This window comes from Mauremys mutica, chromosome 22 (assembly GCF_020497125.1).
Source record: "Mauremys mutica isolate MM-2020 ecotype Southern chromosome 22, ASM2049712v1, whole genome shotgun sequence".
In the NCBI taxonomy this organism is placed as follows: Eukaryota; Metazoa; Chordata; order Testudines; family Geoemydidae; genus Mauremys; species Mauremys mutica.
Window position 1 is genome coordinate 6,542,757 of NC_059093.1, and position 12,060 is coordinate 6,554,816.

Sequence of the window (12,060 nt, forward strand, 5' to 3'; positions counted from 1 at the left end):
GGCCCAAGACAAGCAAAAAAGGGGAGACCTGCACCCTTCTTACAGGGAGAGGTCAGTGACACGGGGCATATTAAAGGCTAGGTTCTAAATAGCAGAAAGCCAGAGAGACCTCGACCCTTCTTAAAGGGGGGTCACTCAGCCAGAGGCACAAAGAGGCTCTCCTAGTTCAAGAATGAGAGGGCTAAGACCTTACACCCTGGTTACAGGGCGGTCCTTTTGCCTGGCGTATCAAAGTGAGCTGTGGCTACATAAGCGTGGCGAAGGAGACCCAAACCCTCCTTACAGGGTGGTCCTTAAGCCAGGCGCATCCCAATGGGCCATTGCCAAAAGCGCTGAAAAGGAGAGACCTCCATTCCCTCGGTAGAGGGGGCTCTCTTTGGCCAGCCAGGGACTTTGGCATTAAAAGGGCCAACGCAGAGAGGAGAAAAGGGAAACAGACCCGATCCCTGAGTACAGGGCGGTCACCCTTTCTTTAGGAAAATAGTCCTCCTTTAAAGAAGGGGGGGAAGTCCCCAATGTGAAAAGATCTGGTAATGAACAGGTAAGGGAGGAGTCCCGCTGAGTCTCGCATTACCATTAAATCCTCCATCCCTCGGCAACACCCTTCCCGACTTACCTTCCTACCCCACCAAGAAAATTTCAACTTTGTGCCCCCTAACCTTGACCAAAACACAGTCCTGTTAGTAGGGTTAGGTGCACCCCCGTGCAAGTTCTGAATACCACGCCAAGAACCTACACCAGCTGAGCATGAGCACATTTCCAAAAGGACAGCCGCATCAATCACTTCAAACATAGCCCTAGGAATAGCCTCGTTCTGTCAGCAAAGAAACAAAAGGCCTGGAATTCAGACACAACTTACGGAGCTCTCCGAATCTGTACCCTTACAAATGCTACGTCCAGCAACGTCTTTCTTGTGCCGAATCAAACACGGGCTCAAAGCTGAGGTTGATTGGGCAGTGTAAATTGGGCAGGGCAAGAGGAGATGAGGAAGGATTGCATGGAAGTGAGGCTCTGAAAGGAGCCCGCTTCCTCACCTGTTCAGTTCCAGACTTTGTGAGATACGGAATTTGGGCCGATTTGTTGGCTCTCTGGGAAAGAAGGGTCGAATTTTTCACGGCCTCCACCATCCCCTTACAGCCGCCCCTTCGCCACACCGGGTTACACGTCACCCGGAGAAGAAATACACGGGTCACAAATAAGATTTCACCTCAAAGCTCAAAAAAGCCAAATAGAAATCATTCTTGGGGAATTTTCTGCGACTAACAGAACTGGAACCGCAACCCTTCTTAAAGGGGGGTCACTCAGCCACAGGCACAAAGAGGCTCTCCTAGTTTAAGAACGAGAGGGCTAAGACCTTACACCCTGGTTACAGGGCGGTCCTTTTGCCTGGCATGTGGCTACATAAGCGTGGCGAAGGAGACCCAAACCCTCCTTACAGGGTGGTCTTTAAGCCAGGGCCATTTCAATGGGCCATTGCCAAGAGCGCTGAAAAGGAGAGACCCCCATTCCCTCGGTAGAGGGTGGTCTCTTTGCCCAGCAAGTGCCAGCGGCCCAAGACAAGCTAGAAATGGGAGACCTGCACCCTTCTTACAGGGAGAGGTCATTGGCACAGGGCATTTTAAAGGCTAGGTCCTGAATAGTAGAAAGCCAGAGAGACCTCGACCCTTCTTAAAGGGGGGTCACTCAGCCAGAGGCACAAGGGGGTTCTGCTAGTTTAAGAATGAGAGGGATAAGACCTTAGGCCCCGGTTACAGGGCGGTCCTTTTGCCTGGCGTGTCCAAGTGATCTGTGGCTACATAAGCGTGGCGAAGGAGACCCAAACCCTCCTTACAGGGTGGTCCTTAAGCCAGGGGCATTTCAATGGGCCATTGCCAAAAGCGCTGAAAAGGAGAGACCTCCATTCCCTCGGTAGAGGGTGGTCCCTTTGCCCAGCAAGTGCCAGCGGCCCAAGACAAGCTAGAAAGGGGAGACCCGCACCCTTCTTACAGGGAGAGGTCAGTGGCACGGGGCATGTTAAAGGCTAAGTCCTGAAGAGCCGAAATGCACAGAGACCTCAACCCTTCTTAAACGGGGGTCCACTCAGCCGCAGGTGCGCAATGGGCCCATAAAGCATTTCTCTTGGCAAGGAGCGGACCTTGATCTCCGTTTACGGAGAGGTCCTTTCCCCTGGTCCCTCCAGGGGGATTAAGCCTAGGCGGACAAGTGTAAATGCCACAGGGAGGGCCATGTGTGCAATGTGTGTGTGGTTTTTGACTGGCCTTTTCTTCTCTTTTCCTGCAGTTTCTTTGGTGCTTCTGTCGTCGTCTTCATTTTGTCCTTTGAGTTGCTAGAAAGAGAGAGAAAGAGAGAGAGGTGAAGCGGGCTCAGTGGACACCACAATTCCAAGGTCAGTGCAGATGAATTGGACAAGGTCCTCGCCCCTCCTTGAAATTACCCCAGTTCCTAGGCTTCGGCACCAATCCGTAGCAGAAGGCAGGAGAGCTTGCAGCAGAACTCAGGGCCATCCGGATGCAGAGTACGCTGGGCTTTGACTTGGCTGAGTGCGTGAGGAGGCCACGGGCACAGGGCAGCTACAAGGGCAAACCCTTAACTCTCTCAAGAGGCTGGTTTCTAGAACTAGCTTTCAAAGGGGAGTGTAATCTTGGGAAAGTGAGAGAAAGACCTACACCCTAGTTAGAGGGAGCTCACTTTGGACTTTGGTGATTTCTTGGCTTTTTTGAGGAAAGGGTTGAATTTTTCACGGCCTCCACCATCCCCTTACAGCCGCCCCTTCGCCACACCTGGTTCCATGTGTCCCGGACAGGAAATCCATGGGACACAAATCAGATTTCACTTCAGAACCCAGAAGAGCCAAGTAGAAATCATTCTAGTGCCATTTACGGTGACTAGCCGAAGTAGAACCTCAACCCTTCTTAAAGGGGGGTCACTCAGCCAGAGGCACAAGGGGGTTCTGCTAGTTTAAGAATGAGAGGGATAAGACCTTAGGCCCTGGTTACAGGGCGGTCCTTTTACCTGGCGTGTCAAAGTGACCTGTGTCTAAATAAGGGTGGGGAAGGAGACCCAAACCCTCCTTACAGGGTGGTCCTTAAGCCAGGCGCATCCCAATGGGCCATTGCCAAAAGCGCTGAAAAGGAGGGACCTCCATTCCCTCGGTAGAGGGTGGTCCCTTTGCCCAGCAAGTGCCAGCGGCCCAAGACAAGCTAGAAAGGGGAGACCTGCACCCTTCTTACAGGGAGAGGTCAGTGGCACGGGGCATATTAAAGGCTAGGTTCTAAATAGCAGAAAGCCAGAGAGACCTCGACCCTTCTTAAAGGGGGGTCACTCAGCCAGAGGCACAAAGAGGCTCTCCTAGTTCAAGAATGAGAGGGCTAAGACCTTACACCCTGGTTACAGGGCGGTCCTTTTGCCTGGCGTATCAAAGTGAGCTGTGGCTACATAAGCGTGGCGAAGGAGACCCAAACCCTCCTTACAGGGTGGTCCTTAAGCCAGGCGCATCCCAATGGGCCATTGCCAAAAGCGCTGAAAAGGAGAGACCTCCATTCCCTCGGTAGAGGGGGCTCTCTTTGGCCAGCCAGGGACTTTGGCATTAAAAGGGCCAACGCAGAGAGGAGAAAAGGGAAACAGACCCGATCCCTGAGTACAGGGCGGTCACCCTTTCTTTAGGAAAATAGTCCTCCTTTAAAGAAGGGGGGGAAGTCCCCAATGTGAAAAGATCTGGTAATGAACAGGTAAGGGAGGAGTCCCGCTGAGTCTCGCATTACCATTAAATCCTCCATCCCTCGGCAACACCCTTCCCGACTTACCTTCCTACCCCACCAAGAAAATTTCAACTTTGTGCCCCCTAACCTTGACCAAAACACAGTCCTGTTAGTAGGGTTAGGTGCACCCCCGTGCAAGTTCTGAATACCACGCCAAGAACCTACACCAGCTGAGCATGAGCACATTTCCAAAAGGACAGCCGCATCAATCACTTCAAACATAGCCCTAGGAATAGCCTCGTTCTGTCAGCAAAGAAACAAAAGGCCTGGAATTCAGACACAACTTACGGAGCTCTCCGAATCTGTACCCTTACAAATGCTACGTCCAGCAACGTCTTTCTTGTGCCGAATCAAACACGGGCTCAAAGCTGAGGTTGATTGGGCAGTGTAAATTGGGCAGGGCAAGAGGAGATGAGGAAGGATTGCATGGAAGTGAGGCTCTGAAAGGAGCCCGCTTCCTCACCTGTTCAGTTCCAGACTTTGTGAGATACGGAATTTGGGCCGATTTGTTGGCTCTCTGGGAAAGAAGGGTCGAATTTTTCACGGCCTCCACCATCCCCTTACAGCCGCCCCTTCGCCACACCGGGTTACACGTGACCCGGAGAAGAAATACACGGGTCACAAATAAGATTTCACCTCAAAGCTCAAAAAAGCCAAATAGAAATCATTCTTGGGGAATTTTCTGCGACTAACAGAACTGGAACCGCAACCCTTCTTAAAGGGGGGTCACTCAGCCACAGGCACAAAGAGGCTCTCCTATTTTAAGAACGAGAGGGCTAAGACCTTACACCCTGGTTACAGGGCGGTCCTTTTGCCTGGCATGTGGCTACATAAGCGTGGCGAAGGAGACCCAAACCCTCCTTACAGGGTGGTCTTTAAGCCAGGGCCATTTCAATGGGCCATTGCCAAGAGCGCTGAAAAGGAGAGACCCCCATTCCCTCGGTAGAGGGTGGTCTCTTTGCCCAGCAAGTGCCAGCGGCCCAAGACAAGCTAGAAATGGGAGACCTGCACCCTTCTTACAGGGAGAGGTCATTGGCACAGGGCATTTTAAAGGCTAGGTCCTGAATAGTAGAAAGCCAGAGAGACCTCGACCCTTCTTAAAGGGGGGTCACTCAGCCAGAGGCACAAGGGGGTTCTGCTAGTTTAAGAATGAGAGGGATAAGACCTTAGGCCCCGGTTACAGGGCGGTCCTTTTGCCTGGCGTGTCCAAGTGATCTGTGGCTACATAAGCGTGGCGAAGGAGACCCAAACCCTCCTTACAGGGTGGTCCTTAAGCCGGGGCATTTCAATGGGCCATTGCCAAAAGCGCTGAAAAGGAGAGACCTCCATTCCCTCGGTAGAGGGTGGTCCCTTTGCCCAGCAAGTGCCAGCGGCCCAAGACAAGCTAGAAAGGGGAGACCCGCACCCTTCTTACAGGGAGAGGTCAGTGGCACGGGGCATGTTAAAGGCTAAGTCCTGTAGAGCCGAAATGCACAGAGACCTCAACCCTTCTTAAAGGGGGGTCACTCAGCCGCAGGTGCGCAATGGGCCCATAAAGCATTTCTCTTGGCAAGGAGCGGACCTTGATCTCCGTTTACGGAGAGGTCCTTTCCCCTGGTCCCTCCAGGGGGATTAAGCCTAGGCGGACAAGTGTAAATGCCACAGGGAGGGCCATGTGTGCAATGTGTGTGTGGTTTTTGACTGGCCTTTTCTTCTCTTTTCCTGCAGTTTCTTTGGTGCTTCTGTCGTCGTCTTCATTTTGTCCTTTGAGTTGCTAGAAAGAGAGAGAAAGAGAGAGAGGTGAAGCGGGCTCAGTGGACACCACAATTCCAAGGTCAATGCAGATGAATTGGACAAGGTCCTCGCCCCTCCTTGAAATTACCCCAGTTCCTAGGCTTCGGCACCAATCCGTAGCAGAAGGCAGGAGAGCTTGCAGCAGAACTCAGGGCCATCCGGATGCAGAGTACGCTGGGCTTTGACTTGGCTGAGTGCGTGAGGAGGCCACGGGCACAGGGCAGCTACAAGGGCAAACCCTTAACTCTCTCAAGAGGCTGGTTTCTAGAACTAGCTTTCAAAGGGGAGTGTAATCTTGGGAAAGTGAGAGAAAGACCTACACCCTAGTTAGAGGGAGCTCACTTTGGACTTTGGTGATTTCTTGGCTTTTTTGAGGAAAGGGTTGAATTTTTCACGGCCTCCACCATCCCCTTACAGCCGCCCCTTCGCCACACCTGGTTCCATGTGTCCCGGACAGGAAATCCATGGGACACAAATCAGATTTCACTTCAGAACCCAGAAGAGCCAAGTAGAAATCATTCTAGTGCCATTTACGGTGACTAGCCGAAGTAGAACCTCAACCCTTCTTAAAGGGGGGTCACTCAGCCAGAGGCACAAGGGGGTTCTGCTAGTTTAAGAATGAGAGGGATAAGACCTTAGGCCCTGGTTACAGGGCGGTCCTTTTACCTGGCGTGTCAAAGTGACCTGTGTCTAAATAAGGGTGGGGAAGGAGACCCAAACCCTCCTTACAGGGTGGTCCTTAAGCCAGGCGCATCCCAATGGGCCATTGCCAAAAGCGCTGAAAAGGAGGGACCTCCATTCCCTCGGTAGAGGGTGGTCCCTTTGCCCAGCAAGTGCCAGCGGCCCAAGACAAGCTAGAAAGGGGAGACCTGCACCCTTCTTACAGGGAGAGGTCAGTGGCACGGGGCATATTAAAGGCTAGGTTCTAAATAGCAGAAAGCCAGAGAGACCTCGACCCTTCTTAAAGGGGGGTCACTCAGCCAGAGGCACAAAGAGGCTCTCCTAGTTCAAGAATGAGAGGGCTAAGACCTTACACCCTGGTTACAGGGCGGTCCTTTTGCCTGGCGTATCAAAGTGAGCTGTGGCTACATAAGCGTGGCGAAGGAGACCCAAACCCTCCTTACAGGGTGGTCCTTAAGCCAGGCGCATCCCAATGGGCCATTGCCAAAAGCGCTGAAAAGGAGAGACCTCCATTCCCTCGGTAGAGGGGGCTCTCTTTGGCCAGCCAGGGACTTTGGCATTAAAAGGGCCAACGCAGAGAGGAGAAAAGGGAAACAGACCCGATCCCTGAGTACAGGGCGGTCACCCTTTCTTTAGGAAAATAGTCCTCCTTTAAAGAAGGGGGGGAAGTCCCCAATGTGAAAAGATCTGGTAATGAACAGGTAAGGGAGGAGTCCCGCTGAGTCTCGCATTACCATTAAATCCTCCATCCCTCGGCAACACCCTTCCCGACTTACCTTCCTACCCCACCAAGAAAATTTCAACTTTGTGCCCCCTAACCTTGACCAAAACACAGTCCTATTAGTAGGGTTAGGTGCACCCCCGTGCAAGTTCTGAATACCACGCCAAGAACCTACACCAGCTGAGCATGAGCACATTTCCAAAAGGACAGCCGCATCAATCACTTCAAACATAGCCCTAGGAATAGCCTCGTTCTGTCAGCAAAGAAACAAAAGGCCTGGAATTCAGACACAACTTACGGAGCTCTCCGAATCTGTACCCTTACAAATGCTACGTCCAGCAACGTCTTTCTTGTGCCGAATCAAACACGGGCTCAAAGCTGAGGTTGATTGGGCAGTGTAAATTGGGCAGGGCAAGAGGAGATGAGGAAGGATTGCATGGAAGTGAGGCTCTGAAAGGAGCCCGCTTCCTCACCTGTTCAGTTCCAGACTTTGTGAGATACGGAATTTGGGCCGATTTGTTGGCTCTCTGGGAAAGAAGGGTCGAATTTTTCACGGCCTCCACCATCCCCTTACAGCCGCCCCTTCGCCACACCGGGTTACACGTGACCCGGAGAAGAAATACACGGGTCACAAATAAGATTTCACCTCAAAGCTCAAAAAAGCCAAATAGAAATCATTCTTGGGGAATTTTCTGCGACTAACAGAACTGGAACCGCAACCCTTCTTAAAGGGGGGTCACTCAGCCACAGGCACAAAGAGGCTCTCCTAGTTTAAGAACGAGAGGGCTAAGACCTTACACCCTGGTTACAGGGCGGTCCTTTTGCCTGGCATGTGGCTACATAAGCGTGGCGAAGGAGACCCAAACCCTCCTTACAGGGTGGTCCTTAAGCCGGGGCATTTCAATGGGCCATTGCCAAAAGCGCTGAAAAGGAGAGACCTCCATTCCCTCGGTAGAGGGTGGTCCCTTTGCCCAGCAAGTGCCAGCGGCCCAAGACAAGCTAGAAAGGGGAGACCCGCACCCTTCTTACAGGGAGAGGTCATGGCACGGGGCATGTTAAAGGCTAAGTCCTGAAGAGCCGAAATGCACAGAGACCTCAACCCTTCTTAAAGGGGGGTCACTCAGCCGCAGGTGCGCAATGGGCCCATAAAGCATTTCTCTTGGCAAGGAGCGGACCTTGATCTCCGTTTACGGAGAGGTCCTTTCCCCTGGTCCCTCCAGGGGGATTAAGCCTAGGCGGACAAGTGTAAATGCCACAGGGAGGGCCATGTGTGCAATGTGTGTGTGGTTTTTGACTGGCCTTTTCTTCTCTTTTCCTGCAGTTTCTTTGGTGCTTCTGTCGTCGTCTTCATTTTGTCCTTTGAGTTGCTAGAAAGAGAGAGAAAGAGAGAGAGGTGAAGCGGGCTCAGTGGACACCACAATTCCAAGGTCAATGCAGATGAATTGGACAAGGTCCTCGCCCCTCCTTGAAATTACCCCAGTTCCTAGGCTTCGGCACCAATCCGTAGCAGAAGGCAGGAGAGCTTGCAGCAGAACTCAGGGCCATCCGGATGCAGAGTACGCTGGGCTTTGACTTGGCTGAGTGCGTGAGGAGGCCACGGGCACAGGGCAGCTACAAGGGCAAACCCTTAACTCTCTCAAGAGGCTGGTTTCTAGAACTAGCTTTCAAAGGGGAGTGTAATCTTGGGAAAGTGAGAGAAAGACCTACACCCTAGTTAGAGGGAGCTCACTTTGGACTTTGGTGATTTCTTGGCTTTTTTGAGGAAAGGGTTGAATTTTTCACGGCCTCCACCATCCCCTTACAGCCGCCCCTTCGCCACACCTGGTTCCATGTGTCCCGGACAGGAAATCCATGGGACACAAATCAGATTTCACTTCAGAACCCAGAAGAGCCAAGTAGAAATCATTCTAGTGCCATTTACGGTGACTAGCCGAAGTAGAACCTCAACCCTTCTTAAAGGGGGGTCACTCAGCCAGAGGCACAAGGGGGTTCTGCTAGTTTAAGAATGAGAGGGATAAGACCTTAGGCCCTGGTTACAGGGCGGTCCTTTTACCTGGCGTGTCAAAGTGACCTGTGTCTAAATAAGGGTGGGGAAGGAGACCCAAACCCTCCTTACAGGGTGGTCCTTAAGCCAGGCGCATCCCAATGGGCCATTGCCAAAAGCGCTGAAAAGGAGGGACCTCCATTCCCTCGGTAGAGGGTGGTCCCTTTGCCCAGCAAGTGCCAGCGGCCCAAGACAAGCTAGAAAGGGGAGACCTGCACCCTTCTTACAGGGAGAGGTCAGTGGCACGGGGCATATTAAAGGCTAGGTTCTAAATAGCAGAAAGCCAGAGAGACCTCGACCCTTCTTAAAGGGGGGTCACTCAGCCAGAGGCACAAAGAGGCTCTCCTAGTTCAAGAATGAGAGGGCTAAGACCTTACACCCTGGTTACAGGGCGGTCCTTTTGCCTGGCGTATCAAAGTGAGCTGTGGCTACATAAGCGTGGCGAAGGAGACCCAAACCCTCCTTACAGGGTGGTCTTTAAGCCAGGGCCATTTCAATGGGCCATTGCCAAGAGCGCTGAAAAGGAGAGACCCCCATTCCCTCGGTAGAGGGTGGTCTCTTTGCCCAGCAAGTGCCAGCGGCCCAAGACAAGCTAGAAATGGGAGACCTGCACCCTTCTTACAGGGAGAGGTCATTGGCACAGGGCATTTTAAAGGCTAGGTCCTGAATAGTAGAAAGCCAGAGAGACCTCGACCCTTCTTAAAGGGGGGTCACTCAGCCAGAGGCACAAGGGGGTTCTGCTAGTTCAAGAATGAGAGGGCTAAGACCTTACACCCTGGTTACAGGGCGGTCCTTTTGCCTGGCGTATCAAAGTGAGCTGTGGCTACATAAGCGTGGCGAAGGAGACCCAAACCCTCCTTACAGGGTGGTCCTTAAGCCAGGCGCATCCCAATGGGCCATTGCCAAAAGCGCTGAAAAGGAGAGACCTCCATTCCCTCGGTAGAGGGGGCTCTCTTTGGCCAGCCAGGGACTTTGGCATTAAAAGGGCCAACGCAGAGAGGAGAAAAGGGAAACAGACCCGATCCCTGAGTACAGGGCGGTCACCCTTTCTTTAGGAAAATAGTCCTCCTTTAAAGAAGGGGGGGAAGTCCCCAATGTGAAAAGATCTGGTAATGAACAGGTAAGGGAGGAGTCCCGCTGAGTCTCGCATTACCATTAAATCCTCCATCCCTCGGCAACACCCTTCCCGACTTACCTTCCTACCCCACCAAGAAAATTTCAACTTTGTGCCCCCTAACCTTGACCAAAACACAGTCCTGTTAGTAGGGTTAGGTGCACCCCCGTGCAAGTTCTGAATACCACGCCAAGAACCTACACCAGCTGAGCATGAGCACATTTCCAAAAGGACAGCCGCATCAATCACTTCAAACATAGCCCTAGGAATAGCCTCGTTCTGTCAGCAAAGAAACAAAAGGCCTGGAATTCAGACACAACTTACGGAGCTCTCCGAATCTGTACCCTTACAAATGCTACGTCCAGCAACGTCTTTCTTGTGCCGAATCAAACACGGGCTCAAAGCTGAGGTTGATTGGGCAGTGTAAATTGGGCAGGGCAAGAGGAGATGAGGAAGGATTGCATGGAAGTGAGGCTCTGAAAGGAGCCCGCTTCCTCACCTGTTCAGTTCCAGACTTTGTGAGATACGGAATTTGGGCCGATTTGTTGGCTCTCTGGGAAAGAAGGGTCGAATTTTTCACGGCCTCCACCATCCCCTTACAGCCGCCCCTTCGCCACACCGGGTTACACGTGACCCGGAGAAGAAATACACGGGTCACAAATAAGATTTCACCTCAAAGCTCAAAAAAGCCAAATAGAAATCATTCTTGGGGAATTTTCTGCGACTAACAGAACTGGAACCGCAACCCTTCTTAAAGGGGGGTCACTCAGCCACAGGCACAAAGAGGCTCTCCTAGTTTAAGAACGAGAGGGCTAAGACCTTACACCCTGGTTACAGGGCGGTCCTTTTGCCTGGCATGTGGCTACATAAGCGTGGCGAAGGAGACCCAAACCCTCCTTACAGGGTGGTCTTTAAGCCAGGGCCATTTCAATGGGCCATTGCCAAGAGCGCTGAAAAGGAGAGAGACCCCCATTCCCTCGGTAGAGGGTGGTCTCTTTGCCCAGCAAGTGCCAGCGGCCCAAGACAAGCTAGAAATGGGAGACCTGCACCCTTCTTACAGGGAGAGGTCATTGGCACAGGGCATTTTAAAGGCTAGGTCCTGAATAGTAGAAAGCCAGAGAGACCTCGACCCTTCTTAAAGGGGGGTCACTCAGCCAGAGGCACAAGGGGGTTCTGCTAGTTTAAGAATGAGAGGGATAAGACCTTAGGCCCTGGTTACAGGGCGGTCCTTTTGCCTGGCGTGTCCAAGTGATCTGTGGCTACATAAGCGTGGCGAAGGAGACCCAAACCCTCCTTACAGGGTGGTCCTTAAGCCAGGGGCATTTCAATGGGCCATTGCCAAAAGCGCTGAAAAGGAGAGACCTCCATTCCCTCGGTAGAGGGTGGTCCCTTTGCCCAGCAAGTGCCAGCGGCCCAAGACAAGCTAGAAAGGGGAGACCCGCACCCTTCTTACAGGGAGAGGTCATGGCACGGGGCATGTTAAAGGCTAAGTCCTGAAGAGCCGAAATGCACAGAGACCTCAACCCTTCTTAAAGGGGGGTCACTCAGCCGCAGGTGCGCAATGGGCCCATAAAGCATTTCTCTTGGCAAGGAGCGGACCTTGATCTCCGTTTACGGAGAGGTCCTTTCCCCTGGTCCCTCCAGGGGGATTAAGCCTAGGCGGACAAGTGTAAATGCCACAGGGAGGGCCATGTGTGCAATGTGTGTGTGGTTTTTGACTGGCCTTTTCTTCTCTTTTCCTGCAGTTTCTTTGGTGCTTCTGTCGTCGTCTTCATTTTGTCCTTTGAGTTGCTAGAAAGAGAGAGAAAGAGAGAGAGGTGAAGCGGGCTCAGTGGACACCACAATTCCAAGGTCAATGCAGATGAATTGGACAAGGTCCTCGCCCCTCCTTGAAATTACCCCAGTTCCTAGGCTTCGGCACCAATCCGTAGCAGAAGGCAGGAGAGCTTGCAGCAGAACTCAGGGCCAT

The 12,060-nt window shown here is 52.4% G+C and overlaps 1 long non-coding RNA gene across 1 annotated transcript; it reads right to left on the reverse strand.

The window, feature by feature from the left end:
* Positions 1-4,580: 4,580 nt before the first annotated feature.
* On the reverse strand, positions 4,581-11,048 carry LOC123354748. Its single transcript, XR_006574856.1, has 3 exons — positions 8,409-11,048; positions 5,620-8,300; positions 4,581-5,511 (listed from the first exon to the last, which is right to left on the reverse strand). It is a non-coding gene; the product is annotated as an uncharacterized LOC123354748 (long non-coding RNA).
* Between the last annotated feature and the right edge of the window lie 1,012 nt (positions 11,049-12,060).